Source organism: Cupressus sempervirens, chromosome 3 (genome assembly GCF_028749045.1).
Source record: "Cupressus sempervirens isolate cs-2001-9-10 chromosome 3, ASM2874904v1, whole genome shotgun sequence".
NCBI classification, from domain to species: Eukaryota; Viridiplantae; Streptophyta; class Pinopsida; order Cupressales; family Cupressaceae; genus Cupressus; species Cupressus sempervirens.
Window position 1 is genome coordinate 21390972 of NC_143120.1, and position 13657 is coordinate 21404628.

The 13657-nt window shown below is 34.1% G+C and overlaps 1 pseudogene; it reads right to left on the bottom strand.

Annotated features, from left to right (window-relative positions):
* Positions 1 to 362: 362 nt before the first annotated feature.
* LOC149564549 (uncharacterized) lies at positions 363 to 3054 on the bottom strand (annotated as a pseudogene).
* Positions 3055 to 13657: the final 10603 nt, after the last annotated feature.

Genomic DNA, 13657 nt, shown 5'->3' on the forward strand with positions numbered 1-13657 from the left:
AAAATGAGAATTGAGTTTGTTCTCCATACCTAAGTAATTCTAAAACTTGGCAGTTACAGAACTAATGATGGTAGAAAGATATGAAGGAATTTGTTGTGTAAATTTCTATTTTCAGCAAGAGGAAATTGCATTTATTGAGGAACAAAACATGCTCCATTTGTGAATGATGGTGACTGATATATATATCCAACATAATAGTGTAGACTTGCAATTGGAACTTGACATAATACACGTAAGATTACATTTATTATAGTTGTACAATGTGGTCTTAAGCAATTCTAGAAAAGCATTTTCAATATAAAGAAAATATGTGATTTACTTGGAAAATCATTAACAATAAAAATAAAATTTGTGAATTAAACTTACTTTTTCTTCATGTTGAATATATAGACATAAAGGAGATCAAGATCAAAAGATAAAATCAATATATTGTATTGTAAAATCTCTTTTTGAATGTTTAAAAGGCAGTCAATAGTGTCATCCATTACTCTGAAACATTTTGCTCTGAAAGATTCATTGAAACACAACATCCAAATTACACCTAAAAATCCAAGTGCATTGCCCATACCCAACCCCACATCCCACCACATATCTTCTTCCAACATTTCTTCATTTTCTTCATCATCATCAATGGAAGAAACAAGATGATTTCTTGAACATGACACATTGATTTGTAGGCCACGTAGATCTAAATTGTTGGAAAATGATGAAGCATTAAATGTCATCATTTGTCCTCCTTGCGGTAACTCTCCTAATAGGTTATTATGAGAGACATCAAAGTAGCTCAAATATGTAAGATGTATTAGCTCAATAGGAAACATCCCAAAAAATTCATTTTTGGAAAGGTCAAGTGATTCTAGCCATACCATGCTTCCCAAAGATTTTGGAATCTCACCATTGAAATGATTCCATGAAATATTGAGAGTTATCAATCCTTTGAGGGATTGAATATCCCAAGGAATTTTGCCTATTAAATTGTTGTCTGATAGATCAAGACATTTTACTAATGTCAATAATCTCACATACTCCATGTCTCGTCCTTTATTTTTGATGATTATACTATCTATGTAAATGATACCACCACCTATCAATTCAAGAGTTTTTGTGTTTTCTGTCTAATTTTCTATTGCAATCGAGTTCATAAAGCCATTTGGAACAATGCCTAAATTTTTTTTGCTTGCCAAATCTAATATTTGAAGATTTTGTAGTTTTGATAATTTTGAGGGTATCTGGCTGAAAAATCTATTTGATTTCAATATCAGGATGTGAAGCCTTTGCAAGCTTTCAATCCATGTAGAAATACTTCGGTGCATATTGTTGTTTCTCAAATCTAATATTTCCAAAGAGGTACAATTTCTAAGGGACAGTGGGATGTCCTTGTTTAGTCTATTGAAACCCAATTTCAATGTTTTAAGATGAGTCATGTTGCCAAATATATTTGGAATTGTGCCCTTAAGATCATTTTTTTCCAGATTAAGCATGGAGAACATGGAGCATTGTTACAAACTTGAGGGAATGTTACCTATAAGCATGTTATGTGACGAATCCAAAACTTCTAAATTAGTTGACTTGTAGATAGAATGTGGAATGACACCAATCAAATTATTTTTTGCTAGTGACAAAAATTCTAGACCTTGTCTAGTTTTACCAATTCTTGTTGGGATGGGTCCATGAAATAGATTCTCTGAAAGATCTAAGAAGTTTGCATTTTGTATTGAAAAGGGAATATTTCCCTACAACTTATTATTATGCAAATTAATAGTTGAGCCTTCATGATCACTATGCTCAAATCCAAGCAACTTGAAGGGTAAATTATCTACAAATTGATTAGAAGAGAGGTTAAGATAATAAAGGTGCCTAGAATCCCATAGCCAATCAGGAATACTTCCACTAAGAGAGTTCTTAGACAAATCTAGTGCGCGTAAGAAGTATTGAGTTGAAATGAAAGCTAGAAAATTTCCTTGTAGATTACAAAATCCTAAATCCATGTATTCAAGTTGAAAATTAGGATTATAAGTGGCGTTCACTTTTACAATCAACATATTCCTAGAAAGAGATAACTCTTGAATATTATGGAGTTTATCAAAAATAGAAAGTGTCAAAGTTCCATTTAGTTGGTTATGGCTAAGATCAAGTGTCGGTAATTTAATGAGCTTGCCTAAGAAGGTTGGGATTGTGCCATTCAAAGAGTTATATCTTAGGGAAAGATATGTGAGCTTTGATAGCTTACCTAAAAATGTTGGGATGTGGCCAGTTATAGAATCGTAACTAAGGTCAAGATATGTGAGCTTTGATAGCTTACACATAGATGATAGAATGGTGCCACTCAAAGATGTTTTAGAGATATCAAAGTGTGTGAGCTTTGATAGATTTCCTAGAAATGTTGGAATTGTACCATTCAAAGAATTAAAACTCAGCTTAAGATATGTGATCTTTGACATCTTACCCAAAGATATTGGAATGGTGCCACTCAAATAGTTCTGAGAGAGATCAAGGTATTGAGTTTGGAAAGATCACCCAAAAATGTAGGAATTGTACCATTCAAATAATTGAAATATAGGTCAAGATATGTTAAGTTAGAGAGATTGGTGATCTCTTTTGGAATTTGACCAACAAAGTTAGAGTCGTGCAAGCTTAAATACCTTAAGTTGTTGAGCTTGTATAACTGGGAAGGGATTGCAAGAGAAGGGGAGAATCATTCAAAGTCAAGTTCAAGTGTTGGAGATGTTGCAGTTGGAATAGTCCTCCATGGAGTTTCGTCCATGACATGAATGGCCAGAACTCATTAGGATCCCATGACTCATTGAGGGACTGAGGAATGAGATCCAAGGAGATGACATGAGCAGTGATTGGGTGGCATGTCACTCCCTCCCATTTGCAGCAGTTAAATCCCTTCCATTATTGCAAAGTGTTGAAAGAGGAAGTGAAGATGAGGCCCTCTTTCTAATCTAGTAGGGAATTCATGTCATCTACATGACATGATTAAGATGAACAAGGAATTCCTCTCATAAAAATTACTACCAACAACATCATCATCATCATCACAGCCTTCATTGCAGATTGCTCTACACTTTGTCTATTGTTACTTCAAACATCTCTCTCTCTCTCTCTCTCTCTCTCTCTCTCTCTCTCTCTCTCTCTCTCTCTCTCTCTCTCTCTCTCTCTCTCTCTCTCTGTGGAGGAAAATGATGGTAAACTCAACTGATTTATAGTAGTGTCTTTGCTCAGAGTGAAAGTAGGGAGCAGTCTCCTCCATTCAAAATTTTCATGATTTTATGTACATGAATGTGGCCTGTTTGGTTGCTGGCATAGGAATTAAAAATTAGAATAGAAAAATGGAATGGGAATGGAAATGGGGAATGATAATAGAAAAGGGCAATTCTAATCTTGTTTGGTTCACTCGGAATTTGATTGAGAATATGTTAATCCATTGTTTGGTTATACAAAAATGGAATAGGAATAAGGTTAAGTTTTGTATTTAAAAAATATTTCCCTTAATTTTTTTTGGTTTTAATTTATTGTTTTTTGGTTAATTTTTTCAATAATGGTAAAAAGGCTAATTTATTTTCATTTTCATTTTATTTATTTCATTTTTTTAAACAAATAGATATATAAAAAAATGTTGAAATTTTTCTTTTTAAAAATCAAAAGAAATAAAAAAAAAATTCAAAAATAAAAAATTATGATTTAAAAAAAAAAAAAAAGTCAGATTGGGAATAAGAATGGCCTATTCCAATTATAAATTTTTTTTGGCATAGACATATGCTCATTTTAGGGGCAAAATTGGAATATGTCTTCCTATTCCAAATTCTAATTGAGCGTACCAGACAATGAATATAAAACATATTCTAATTTTCTTTTCCTATTACTGTCCTATTCCAGCAACCAAATGGGCCCTGAAGTCATGCTTATTTGCATAGTCAAAAATCGTGTTAGGTATAAAATTAATACACAATTTTATGGGATCTTTCAAACTTAAAATCTTTTGTCTTTTATTTGCAGAGTCAAGAATTGTGTTAGGTATAAAATCAATATGCAATTTTATGGGATCTTTCAAACTCAAAATCTTTTGTCTTTTATTTGCAGAGTCAAGAATTGTGTTAGGTATAAAATTAATACGCAATTTTATGGGATCTTTCAAACTCAAAATCTTTTTTCTTTTATTTGTAGAGTCAAGAATCATGTTAGGTATAAAATTAATATGCAATTTTATGGGATCTTTCAAACTTAAAATCTTTTATCTTTTATTTGCAGAGTCAAGAATCATGTTAGGTATAAAATTAATATGCAATTTTATGGGACCTTTCAAACTTAAAATATTTTGTCTTTTATTTGCAAAGTCAAGAATCGTGTTAGGTATCAAATTAATACGCAATTTTATGGGATCTTTCAAACTTAAAATCTTTTGTCTTTTATTTGCAAACTCAAGAATCGTGTTAGGTATAAAAGGTTTTTTCTCAAATGAAAAAAGAAAAGTTAGGTTAATCAAGCTTTCTTCTAGTATCTTGACCCACTTAATTACAACCCTCAAATATAAGTCTAGAGTCAATCATGTAAAACAATAACATTGTAAATTTAGCTATTCTTCTTTTGGACTGTTAACTTTATGGGTGATGAAAAAATATTATAGAGTTGTGGAATTTCCTAGAAAATTGGGGAAAAGTTTGTGGGGACAAAATTTTAATCTCACTTTATTTTACTTTTCCCCTTTAGCATACAACCGATAGATTAGTTTTGTCTTCTATCTGGATGATTAACCACTAACAATATTTTGTATCATCCCTACTTGTATCAATTTTGTTTGTTTGTGTATGTGTTAGGTAATAGAAATTTCATCTAGTTGTGCAATAGGTATGTCTAAAAGGTGTGGAAGGTAGATTAATTTTTTTTAATAGTCTAATTACAAGTTGATGTTATATTTTATAACAAATATCTTAATAAAGAAGTGACAAACTTATATCATATTTTGCAATAGAGAGAGTGTGTCAATTCTTAGGTAGTTTTAGATTTATTATAGAAGAATTGTATCTACATATAATTGTATAGTAGTATTTGTATGTATTCTTGGTTGATTTTACTTTTCTATGCTTTTTCTTTTTACATTTATTGTTAATCATACATATTTTTACCTTTACTCAACCTTTTTTTATTTTTTATATTATCATATTTTATTAGCTCTTATTTTCATATTTAATTTATATATTTATCAATTTTTTGTGTAACAAATCATTAGTATTATATTGAAAATAAAGAGAGTGCTCCTTTGTATTAAATCTCCTTCTTATGAAAAGTATGAAAATTGTTGGAATATCTTATTGGAAAGAGTGCTTCTGAGAGGTTGGGGGGGGGGGGGGGGGGGGGGGGGGGGGGTGAATCAGAAGTACTAGCTTTTGACCTATTTTTCAATCCTTAATAACATATCTTTGAAATGAACATGCATGCATATAAACATTAAGCAATCATGAGAAACAAATATGCATCACCACATAACAATTGAGATTTTAGTAACCCAAAAACCCTCCACGAATAAGATGGTAAAACTGGGGTGGGGATGATACCCACAAAATCACTACAGTAATAATGTTTGACCACTTTTGATGGTCTACCCTATTAAAGGCCTACCCTGTTAAAGGCTTTACACTGTATCAATAGTGACCTGGTTAAAGGATTTACAAACACTTTACATGAAGTGTTACCCTATCAAAGGATTTAATCACCTATTTAAAGGATCTACAAAATAGCTGTTAAGCTAACCTATCATCATAGGATTTCCTTTCTAATACAATGGCTAAAGAGTATTAGGTATAATAAACTTGATAGCTTACAATCCTTGATTGCTGAATACAGGCACTTGATCTACTTTCTTCTAACTTTGATCCTCTAAGATCTGATACTCATTTGTATCCCCTGCTTTGTTCTAATTAACTGGATATTTAACTGCCAATCTCTTCCTCTAAGTCTTTTACTCTTCACTCTGAACTCCACTAGAGTTTTTGTTCACTTCTTCATCCATCTACATGATTCAATGAGATTTCATCTTCCTTATAAAGACATTCGAAGACTTAGGGTTAGACATGGATCTACGATCCATATTGAATCTCTGATTCCTGCTCATTCCTTGCATTTTTATCATTGGTTGCATGCCTTCTCCATTTTTCTTATTAGCTGCATGTAGATTGCATAGGAAATATAAATGATTTGATCTTATCACTTAAATCAGGTTCGAGATTCATAATATGTCAGCCATGAAAATGGTTTACATCTGAGTTTTTGAAGTTACAAACTCATATGTTGATTCTAAGTTACTCGGCACTTACTGATTCCTAATGCTCGACACCTTCTGTAACTCAGCTCCTATATCATTCATATCTTACTCGGCATTGTTTATGACTTGACACCTAAATATTGCTTGGCACTTAGATCATGCTTAGTGCTTGTAGTCACTCAACACTTGAAGGATTTCCTGACTCAGCACAAGCTGTGGCTTGGCATACTTACTCAACTTTAATGTAGAAAGTGGTTAAGTGTGTTGGCACTCAAGTTTCAAAACCATTCTAGGACTAAAAATATCCCTCTTTGACATGAGTGTCAAAAACACTTAACTAAGCATTATTTATCTAATCTTATGAGTACGTTCACTAATCTGCTTGGTATATATACAGAGGTTTTTAAAAAACTTGATCAAAATATTGTATCTTGCAATATATACCTCAAAATTATTATAACTCCCCCTGAGTTGATCATGCCTTGTCATGTCATGAATTTTGATGTCTTGTGCCATTATGCCTAATGTTCTCTTTAATATATCTTCACAATATTATCTCCCCCTTAGAATATTATCTCCCCCTTTTTGATACTGATATCAAATGGTCCTAAATAGTAATGCCATGCTTGGCCAAAAATGTCTTATTTACCTCAAGGAGTATTTGGAGAGCTGCATCCCAGTTATTTAAGGCAATATCCAATGACTTTTGTTGGATTGCAAGCTCTGCTGCTAGATCAACAAGTCCTTCATGTGTAGAAATATTTGTATCCTTCATCAAAATTGTTTCTACATACATTTGCTCCTTGTGTAACACTTCCAAGTGAGGAGTGATGGAGGCTTGGATTTGTATAAGCTTTTCTTTGATAGTGGCCTCTTATGTTGATAATGCAACCAATTCCCTCTGAGTGTGAAGTGTTTGAGAAAATTGCTTTTCACTCTGTGCAGGATCTGAGGGTAGTTGCATGTTGGAGAGCTTTAATTTACTCTCAAGGTTCAAAATTTTCTAATTTATTTCTTGTGTGAACCTGGAAAAATCACACAATTTGCTATAAAGGTAAAATATGTTCCCTAATACACTCTTTACATTTTCCAATTTCTTAGCTAGGTCAACTTGTCCCAAAATTATTTTATTAGCTATTTTTTGGTTGACTTTTCCTTGAAGCTTCTTTTCTGACCATTCCATTAGTTTTACATTAGTATCATGGTCTTCATTATTCACTTGGTCAACTATATCAGATAGTTGCTCAAGTATTGGCTTATTTGCATCTGGAGGTTGAAGGTTGAAAGCATCCATGAATATATCTTTTATCTCATTCATTGCCTACTTGTATTTGTAGTCTTTCCTCATTGCATCTTGCCTCCTTCTCTTATCCAATGCACTCTATATTTCATTCATCTTTTCCTCATTTAGAGTGCTTGAATCATAATAGGGTATTTTAATTTCTTCATCACGCTCAGGAATACCATAATGAATGGTCCTAGCTACCCTAGTAGAACTTGAGCTTGGTGTACTAAGATGTAAGGTCACTATTTTAGTACTTAGCTTCTGAATAGGTTTGGTAGGAGTTTCTATTTTTGGTAATTCAACCAAAGTTTGTATTGCAAACTCCTCTTTATCTTGTGTTTCTTCTTTATCCTCTTCTCCTTGCTTGGCTTCTTCTTCTTGTGTCACTGCTTTTGGAGGTATACTTGTTATCTTTACTGTTGTACCTATGACTTCCTCTGCTATTGCACTCATCTCCTAATGAGCTTGAATGGCTATTCTTGATGGAGATGGAGGTGAGAGAGATGTAAGCCCAGAAATTTGAATGATTTGAGGTGGTTCTTGTGGTGACACCTTGGCTTCTTTGAGTTTGTCTACTGACTTTTGGAGATTATCCACACTGACCAATATGAGACTTGTACACAATTGCACTTGTAGAGTTGTTTGGTCAAGGATCTTAGTAAAATCCTTTGCAGTTAATGGATTGGTGTTTTGACATGAGGTGTCAACAACATCCTTAATCTTTATGATTTCTATAGGTGTGGTAGGCGAGTGAGGAGGACTAGGAGGTGAAAGTTGTGTGGCTTGCACACTTTGCTATTCACCAGTAGCTTTGTCTTCATCTTTTCCTTCCTCCTCTCTTTCTTTCTTGTTTTCCTCTTCTTCAACCTTTTTCTCTTCTTCTGTCTTCTCTTCTCTCCTCTTCCTTCTTTCCTTAGGTTTAGCAGTAGCTTCTTCTTTGTATTCCTCTTCAAGGACATCTTCAGTTGTCTTGCACAAGTTTTTCCAAATTCTTGTAGTTCTTTGTACAACTTCTTCAATTTTGTTTTGTAAGATGGAGAATGTCCTATATTTAGGTGTAAACCTTTTACTATGTCGTTTGACTACTTGAGATATCTGTTCTTTGGTTAAATCAGATAGTATGCTTGCTAGGGTTGATTCCCTCATCTCTTTCTCCATCATTAGACAAAAATGCCATCTGTCTTCTATAGTTTTAGACAATTCCTTTGGCAATTGTCCATCTAGTTCAAGAGGTGTATACTTGAACTGTGCCATTAATGTATAGACTAATTCTTCTATGCTATTTTGTTCCTCTCTACTAAACTTATTGAAATCAATCTTTTTCATTTTACTTAAATCTCCATTCCTAATCTTCTCACATAATATATTAGCTGAAGATTTAGGAGGATGAATTACCTTTTCAGTCTGATCTTCTTCATTAGTATCAGGTTGGGCCACATATCTTTTCCTTTTCCTTGGCTCTTCCTGTGCCTTTTTGACTATGTTCTTCTTCTTTGTGGCTTCCTCTTTGGTCCTTTGTGTAGAGGCCCTTGTTGTAGCTCTAGTTGTTGGCTTCTTGGGCATTTGCATGGCAGCTTTCTTTGGTGAAGGCTAAGAAGTAGGAGGTGTCTTTGTCTTCCTTTTGATGACTCTACCTCTGATGGGTGCTTCCTTGGTTTCTGCTTTCTCGGCACTCTCATCTTTGTCTTCACAATTCAAGTGGCTCTTGTTTTGGCTCACCTTCTTCTTCTCCTTCACTAATCTCTTTTTCTTTGCCTACTCCACTTGATTCTTCAACACCAAATTTCTTCTTTATCTTCTTTACTAGCTTGTCCTTTTTCTTTACTGCTGTGGCTATCTTGAGTTTTGTAACAACTCTTGATTTGACAGTGTCATATGTTCCAAATGCCTTTGCAGTTTTGTCCATTTCCTCGACAAATAATGTTGTGATGACTACAAAAGCTTGGTCAACATCAAGCTCATATCCCAATGGTCTAATCCATCTTGTTCTTGGAAGGACTGCTTGAATGTAAGTATAATCAATGTCAATCAGAAAACATATGTCATTTACATGCTTTTCTACCAGTGAAACTAGTATTCTCATTCTCTTTTTCATTGCATTTTTGAAATCATCAAAATAGATAGACATTTGATCACCAAAGCTATCTCCCATTTGTGCAATGTAATCATTTATTTGATCAACAATGGTTTTATTTTGACTCCAGTTGATTTTTCCAAATGAAGGGAATTCCTTCATTACATAGAAGAACATACAAACCAGTACTGAACCAAATTTACACTGTGCTCCCTTGGATTTTCTAAAAGCTCCAAGATTTTTATTGATGTGTTGCAAAAAGAGCTCTGCAAGGTCATAAGTGTGGTCTTTCTTTACAAGCTTATGTGCCACATCCACTGCTATGAAAGGTACACTATTTAACCTACTGGATTGATAAAACTTATGTGATATGATCCTTACAGAAAATTCTAGAAGGGGATTAGTTATGGTATCTATGGTCATGTCTCCATTGTTCCATTTTGCACCTGTGTTCTTCTCAATTGTTTCCTTCTTTTCACTTCTTAGTGTCTTTGGCCGATCTAGGGTTGGAAAACTTGTAACCCTATGAACCATCTTCTTGGTAATCTTGACTTGTCCTTGTTCTAACTAGAATGATCCATCATGAGTTCTACTAAGTATTATGCGTGTCCACTCAGTTTTGAATACGATTGGAAAAGCTAGGGCTTTAGTTAAACCCTTCTTTTCTATGATAGAAAACTCATTTTTCAAGCTACCATTTTCACAGAGTTTGTAATAGGCATTAAAGATTTCCAAGTCTCCTATGGTTCCTATTTTGCAATTATAACACTTTCGCACATCCTGAACCATACCAAATTTTTCAGGGATGGTGGATAGGGTAACAACGGGATCATTTTTATATGCAACTTCTGGTATAGGTCTAAACTCAAGTTGCTTAACCTCATTGCTGACAAGTTGAATCTCATGGCTCACTTTCCCTTGGTTTGTTTTAGAACTAGACGACATTTATAACTGAACTAGGGTTTGATGATTAAAGCAAACTTCACAAACTATAAAACTCAACACCAGAAGGAAATACTTGGATAAATACTTAGATCGCTTGGGTAGATGTTGAATTGCTACAAATCACTGGTTGAAAGCTTAGAAGTTTCTCAATCATGCTCAAGGTAATCGCTCTTCATTTGAATGGCTCAAAAATGAATCAATTTTTACCTTTAAGCAACAAAAGAAACTTTGCATTTAATGCATCTTAGTACCTACACCTGTAACTCGACTTCCAAATGTTTTTCAACTCAACATCCACTCTGTAGCTATACTTACTCAGCATCTACTTACTTTTTTAATAACTCGACATTAAAAGTTGTTTCACTCGGCATCCAAAGACAACTCGGCATCATTAGTCAATTTTAGTCTTAGCATCTTATCTTATGCTTATTTCTTCTTTTTGGTACTTCTTTGTCTTGGGACTGATGTATGATATAACTTTGTATATCAGTCCCATATATCTCTCTTATGCTTAGTTTGATGAAGTGTGATCACTTGACCCGTTGGGTAAAGTGATCCCTTTACTTGATGTACTGCACTCATCTTTCTTCTTCCAAGTATTATTTATTTGTCCTCTTATTTTCTCAACATCAATCTTTTCTTTTCGTCTGTTGGCTTCAGTATTTGGTGCTTTGGACCTTGTAGGACAGTTTTTGCTGATATGACCAGTTTTCAAGCAACTGAAATATGTGGTTTGGCTCAACCATCTTTTATAGTTCCCCTTGAAATGTGTTCCTATGTAGTTCTATGGTATATGTCGATATTCCTGACAATAATGACAACTATACCTAGTGTTGCAATCCTAATGGTAGTGACTTTCATTCCCTTATGCTGGAGGATTTGATGTCCACATAGGCTTTGATCTGCATTCAAATACTCTATGTCCATATTTCTTGCAATTATGACAATTTCCATCAAATCTTTGTGTCCTTGAGACTTTGGATCTGCAATCTTGTGTCATATGTCCTTGCATGTTGCACTTGTGATAGTAACTCTTGCTTTTGGGTGTGTTTGGCTGATTGATTCTTCTACTCTTGCAAACGTGAGCAGTATGTCCCTTTTTATTATAGTAATGACAAGTGGGTTTAGAATCCTTACCTTTGTCACTTCTTTACTCAATACTTTTTTATTATTCACCAACTTTAGTGTTGTTGTATCCAAGTCCTGATGTATCATGGGCTGATCTTGGGGATTTCAGTAACTATTCAAAGTACTTTATAGCTTCGATTGACTTGTTGAGATTCTCTGCTATCTCTTTTTCTCTGTTCAATTCATTCTATAGTTGTTCATTCTACATCCTCAAAGTAGAGATCTTAATATCTTTCATATTAAGTTCATGATGAAGGTTCATCATTTGGGCAAGTGTATCCATCTACATGTTTGAGATCCTTGTTAATTCAGTAAATTTTTCTTCCAGTTTGCTTGCAAGATTCCTTTTGTCATCTTCCATCATGACTCTATCCTCAACTGCTCTTTTCTTTTGTTCAGTGATTTCAGATAACATTATGGCCTGTGATTCATGTTCCATCTTGAGAGATCTTATCTCATTTTCTTGAGCTTTGTTTTTCTCCATCAGTTCTGCTATTGTTGCATCAAACTCTTTAGTGTCTCCATTAGAAAACACTTGTGTGGTATCAATCTCCTTGTAGTGTATATCATTTTCAGCTATGGCTATCTCCTTTCTTCTTTTCAAAGATTTTCTTAATTCCACTCTAGCTTCCTCTACTTTTTGTAGAGCGAGATGCACATCTATCACTTGGTTCTCAATGATCTTTCCAAGTTTGAAAACTTCCATCTTTAGATCATTTCCTCCAAGTTTTTAGGCTCCTTCTTGAGAGAACTCTACTCTGATACCAATTGTTGGAATATCTTATTGGAAAGAGTGCTTTTGAGAGGGGGGGTGAATCAGAAGTACTAGCTTTTGACCTATTTTTCAATCCTTAATAACATATCTTTAAAATGAATAGGCATGAATATAAACATTAAGCAATCATGAGAAACAAATATGCATCACCACATAACACTTGAGATTTTGGTAACCCAGAAACCCTCCAGGAATAAGAAGGTAAAACTGGGATGGGGATGATAATCACTACAGTAATAATGTTTGACCACTTCTGATGGTCTGCCCTGTTAAAGTCTTTACACTGTATCAATATTGACCTAGTTAAAGGATTTACAAACACTTTACATGAATTGTTACCTTGTCAAAGGATTTAATGACCTATTTAAAGGATCTACAAAATAGCTGTTAAGCTAACCTATCATCATAGGATTTCCTTTCTAATACAATGGCTAAAGAGTATTAGGTATAATAAACTTGATATCTTATAATCCTTGATTGCTGAATACAAGCACTTGATCTGCTTTCTTCTGACTTTGATCCTCTCAGATCTGATACTCGTTTGTATCCCCTACTTTGTTCTGATTAACTAGATATTTAACTGTCGATCTCTTCCTCTAAGTCTTTTACTCTTCACTTTGAACTCCACTAGAGTTTTTGTTCACTTCTTCATCCATCTACATGATTCAATGAGATTTCATCTTCCTTATAAAGACATTCGAAGACTTAGGGTTAGACATGGATCTATGATCCATATTGAATCTCTGATTCCTTCTCATTCCTTGCATTTTTATCATTGGTTGCATGCCTTCTCCATTTTTCTTATTGGCTGCATGTAGATTGCATAGGAAATATAAATGATTTGATCTTATCACTTAAATCCTTCAAAATTCATCATTTGTCGGCCATGAAAATGGTTTACATCTGAGTTTGTGAAGTTACAAACTCAAATGTTGATTCTGAGTTACTCGGCACTTACTGATTCCTGATGCTCGACACCTTCTGTAACTCGGCTCCTGTATCGTTCCTATCTTGCTCAGCATCGTTTATGACTCGACACTTGAATGTTGCTTGACACTTGGATCATTCTCAGTGCTTGTAGTCACTTGGCACTTGATCTTCACTTGGCACCTAAAGGATTTCCTAACTCAGCACAAGCTATGGCTTGGCATACATAGTGTACTCAGCTTCAATGTAGAAAGTGGT